Source organism: Mustela erminea, chromosome 1 (assembly GCF_009829155.1).
Source record: "Mustela erminea isolate mMusErm1 chromosome 1, mMusErm1.Pri, whole genome shotgun sequence".
Lineage (NCBI taxonomy): Eukaryota > Metazoa > Chordata > Mammalia > Carnivora > Mustelidae > Mustela > Mustela erminea.
Window position 1 is genome coordinate 110723026 of NC_045614.1, and position 5277 is coordinate 110728302.

The 5277-nt window shown below is 42.0% G+C and overlaps 1 long non-coding RNA gene across 1 annotated transcript; it reads left to right on the top strand.

Annotated features, from left to right (window-relative positions):
* The first annotated feature begins 1347 nt into the window (after positions 1-1347).
* Positions 1348-4913, top strand: LOC116587361. Its single transcript, XR_004284390.1, has 3 exons — positions 1348-1424; positions 3564-3685; positions 4464-4913. It is a non-coding gene; the product is annotated as an uncharacterized LOC116587361 (long non-coding RNA).
* The last annotated feature ends 364 nt before the right edge of the window (positions 4914-5277 follow it).

Sequence of the window (5277 nt, forward strand, 5' to 3'; positions counted from 1 at the left end):
ACTATAAAGTGTGGAGAGACCTACAGTATAGTCCTACATGGGCTAGTTGAAAGTTTTGGAGAAATGAATATCAAGGGCACATTGTTTTTCTTCTTGAAATAAATGTCCCCACCTTCCCTCTGGGTGCCACCCCCTGAAAATAATCCAATTTGCAGAATTAGTTCCTAAATGCCTTTTCAGGAGCAATCATGGGATTGGAAATTTTTTGATAGTTCTCCTATACGTTGTTAAGCTTTAAGTACACTGAAGGTCCTGTAATTCAATATAATATAATCCCAGAACTAAGAAGTATGATGAAGTGGAAGTAATAGTGATGTCTGCAGCTCCTTGACTCGGCAGCATAGCCCCCACCCCACATATATTCCCACAGGTTCGACCTCTCTAATCTGTGTGGGCACCATCTCTCCCCTGCTCCTGACTAGAGAATGAGCCAGTAAAAAAGGAAGCAAATTCAGCTATGTAAAGCATATCCTGGGTGAAGAAAGGCAAGTATGTGTCTTGACTTGATTGAAATTGCTTTTTTTCCCCCACCACTTTGTCCTCTTGTCAGGACAGGTCAGAACTTACCGAGACCTTGGCAGTCCCTGCTCTCACCCCCCCATTGTACTGAAGAGCAACCTAAGGTTTAGTGCCTAGAGGTGACTTCACCAGGGTCACAGAGCCAGCCTGGGGCAGAATCAGGATTCAAACACCTGTCTCCTGAATTTTCCTGTCTCCTATCTCCATTACACCATCTGTGGAAAGAATGCAGAGAATCTAAAAGAAGACAGGAAAAAAAAAATAGATCCTTATGGAATATATTGGGTTACTGGTTTTCAAGGACAGTATTATGGCTATAACAACAGCAGTGGTGCCTTAAGAGCAATGGTAAATAGCTTGAGTGAACTTATATAATAAACATTTATCATAGAACGTGTGTCATCCAAAACCTGCTAGATCTGAGAATTGGAGCCAAAGTGGCTTTTATTGTCAAAAAAAGGAAGGGGAAAAGGAACTTGGCTGAACAAATCTGGAAGACTTTTTACTAGAATTTTAAGAGGCAATTTCTGGAGGAATGGGAACACATTTCCAAAAACTTCTAAAATTTATGTAAATGAGATTGGGTGAATTTAGTTGTTAAAGAAGTGAAGGGCACTAAGGATCATTTGGGGCCTGAGGCCTCTTCCAGACAGGTCTCTTCTGTCTGCCTTGGTCACAAGGCCCTAGCAGCCTCAAGATGGTCAGGCCTAGAGGTTTCCCAGAGCAATGTCTGAGGTTGCTGGTTTCCATTTAAGCTCCCATGCAAACACATATCGAAATACTCGTGGTTCTCACTGCGTTCTCTTCTCATTCACAGAACATGACCAGAGTTAAAGAGACATGGGCCATTTTTCTCTCCAACTGAGTCTATCCAGACAAAGTGGATTCTTCAGCCTGTTTTGGAGGTCAGCCTACATCAACAGAATGGGACATTTGCCAAATACATGGTCATTTCCCTTTGGCTACCCACAAATTTTTGAACAGAAAGAGCTCTTCATTTATTTTCTCACCTAATAGTTATGATTAAGGGAGGACTGAACTAGAAATTTTCTGCAGGTATAATGAACCCTCCACACCTCAGTTTTCCCACCCATATGAGACTACCCATTTTCTGCCTGGTGGACCTTACCTTGTTACTGTGAGCATCTTATGAATGATATGCGGAAGTACTGTTTCAACTCTATAACCTGACACGAGGGTGAAAGTTTGTTGCTACCACTCTGTGCCCAACAGTGAGTTAGGCACCAGGTTGGTTACAAAAGAAGAGGAAGAAATGGTCTCTACCTTCCAGGAACTTGCAGCCCTGGGTTGGGAAACCGGCACACACCCAAACAAAACAGAGATGCAAAGATGTATTTACTACTTCAATAGTGGCTAATGACTCTGAGACCTCTAGGACAGTAGAGAAGGGGAAGATCATGAACAGGCTGCAGAAGCTGGGAATGCCTCTTGGAGGAGTTGAGTTGAATGACGAAGTAGACAGAGAAGACAGAGAGGGTCTTTTTGGGTGTGGTGCCACTGAGTCAGCTAGTGGAAGGTTTTCTTGGTAGCTCAATCTACTTGGAGTTGAAACTCCCAGTTGAGCTGGAGTTATGGATTTTAGAATTTGAGGAGAGTTATGGGAAAGAGAAAGAGCATTTTGTAGACCAACTACAGGCTATGATGACTGGGGAGGCCTCACATGTGAAGGATAGACTTGTGAGGAAACAAAGGAGGGAAGGGGGTTATAGCAGGGGGGATGGTGTGTTTCTGCACCAGACCAATAGAAATGGCAAGAGGAAAAAAAATGCATGTAAATGAAAGATAGTTCTGTTTGTAGAGGGAAGACAAGTCATGTTATTAACCTTTTCTCCTTTCTTGGTGTCTATACATTGGGATTTGAGCTAAATTGGGCAAGGAGGGGCAAAAAAATGGGAGTGTCTTTATATGTACATTGGAAGATTTTTTTTGAAAACCCAGCTCGGTCATACAGTGGCTATTTGTCTACTTATCAAAAAAGATTTGAAGTTGTTGGCTCATCCATAGAATGACAGGTTTTCAGAGTCAGAGAGGATCTTCAAGTTTAGCTGGTCACATGATGGTCAATGTCAGAATTTCTGCTCCAGTATCCCCAGCAAATCCTCATTCCTCTTCTTCCCAAACCTCTCTATCAAGGGAGTTCATTTATACTTGAAGAAGACCTTCTCAGGGCTAGATATATCTTGAGCTTAATAATATTTTTATTTGGAACATTCATGAATTTCCCTGACTGGCTCTCTTATTGGCTCCAGGGCCACACAGAACATTTTTAAGAGTCCTTTCACAGCTTCTGGAGTCAACCATTTAATTGAACATGCAGGGCCTGTCTTCCCGAATGCATCTCATCAACCTCATTTATAAATTACCTTTTACATTGGATAAGTAAAGTTATAAAATTTCATTATTTCCATTTTTATTTATCACTTGATCCAAAGACAAGTTGGATTCTGGATCTTACAAGCGGGAAAGGGGGGGGGAAGGGTAAGTAAATAAATAAATAAATAAGGCAGACTCAATTGTGGGATCCTTCTTATCTTTCTTTTTTACTTTAAGAAAATAAAATGGGGGATATTTTTGTGGGAAAGCGAGGTTTGCACAAAAGTCAAATTCCATGAACTTTTGAAATAGGTGTTTTCATCTCTTTCCTTTTTGAGCCAATCAGCTGGATATCCTCCACAGATTTGGTGTCAGAAATCAAATCTGATGAGTGACAAGTTTGACTGGATTCAGAATAGCCTTGCCAAATCGCAAATAGAGTGAGTGGAGTCAGGTTGGTTAGAGGGGGTAGCAAAAAATGAAGCCTAGGATGGACAGAATGTATATTTGAGGCACACAAGGGCTTAGGTCAGTAGAGGTTGATACTAATAAGATAAAAAACAAAAGAACTAACAATAGTAATAAACAGCCAGGCAAACCCTGACACTTCTTAACTGATCCGGAGGGAAGGAGATCTGTATAAACACACCATTGACTCAGGATGGTCTTCTTTGTTGGTTAAGCAAGTGATATGGCCATGTCTGTTTCAGGCTGTGTTATAGCAAAACTTCAGCACCCGCTTTAGAAGTTCAGAGTAGAAAAGATCATCTTTACCAGACCATAGAAAATGCTCCATCATGTCAAAACACACAAGCAAACAAACAAGAAGCAGGTCAGTTTTCTCTTTTTGGCACTGTGTGGGACCATATGCTTCCAGAGATGAGGATTTAAAAATAGCCTGTCACACAGCTCACATTGTAGCTCCGGGACATGCTGGGGGTGGGGAGGATTGCCTCACACTTAATAATAGTGACACTTCACGTTTATACCAACCTCTTCTCAAAGTAGCCGAGAGTACTTTCCAGTTACCTGTTTTCTTAAAAAAAAAAAAAAAAAATCGAATCCTCCAGATGTCCCTGTAAGCTGATTACAATTCTTCCCACTTCACAGAGAAGGTGACTGAGTTATTGAAAGGTTAAGTCACGAGCTCGGGATCATAGCCTGACTCAGGAATTAGTGCCGTGTGGTTCTGAACACAGTGGGTTGAGGACTGCAGCAACATCCTGGGCTGTGAGAACCACGAGGTCATAGGATGTTGCACAAAAGAGAAAGACGCTTGCTTCCCATTGCTTCTGTTTTGAAATGCACTTGCCTTTCATTGCAAGCATTTCGTCAGTTTCCAGTTCTAAGCCAAATTGCTTATAAACCATGATGATCTGTATTTGTAGATCAGTTTACAGAGTCTTAATAACATGATTTCTGTTGTCTCCAGAATTCCTTACACTCAAGATGGTCTTAGACTCACCATCTCATCAGATCTGTGAAACAGGTTATCATTTAGGCAGGGTCAGTGTTATAAAGAGCCAGATCAGAGGCCCAGAGTGTGGGGGAGGCTTTTTATCTGGTAGGGGGAACAGACACTGACCAATACATGGGTCTTCTCTCTGCAGGTCTGAGCCCGTTTCCCAATGCTGTGAGACTTGGCTACACGATATATGTTACCAGGGAATATGTCTTCCTTTGTACTCAGAAGTGACTCTGCTGCCCAATTTGGTGCCCAGCACTCAACAGCACCTGAAAGAGGGGATTCTAGATGTGGCAAAACCCAAGTCAGTGACAAGCTCCCTTTTCGGAGGAAGCACAACTCCAGGCATTCTGATCATTCTGGCAGATGATTTGAAGTGAGGAGGAGTCCAGTGAGGTTGTGTTACTGACCAGTCTTAGCCCCTATTCTGACCCAATCTCCCACTGCTCTACCATAACTATTCTCTTGCTAAGATGCTAAATTCCTTTGCTGCTTTCCCCTTCGTTGGGCAAAGGCCCAGTCCTGATGAAAGGTAACCAACTTCTCCTCCTTTGCTTGTATCTAAGCAGTAAATTGTTGTTAAACCTTGTACCCATCTGAGGGGTTTGAAGTGGCGGGGGGGGGGGGTGGGAGGTTTGGGTACCAGGTGGTGGGTATTATTGAGGGCACGGATTGCATGGAGCACTGGGTGTGGTGAAAAAATAATGAATACTGTTATGCTGAAAATAAATAAATTTAATTAAAAAAAATTCCAATTTGAAAACTACTTAGAAACCGACCAACCCTGATGGACATTGGGGAGGGTATGTACTGTGGTGAGCGCTGTGAATTCTGTAACACCGATCAACCAGAGACCTGTACCTCTGAAACAAATAATACAGTATATGTTAATAATAATAATAAAAAAGAAATTGGCCAAAAAACAAAAGAAAACAAAACAAACCATGCTGGAAGCTGCT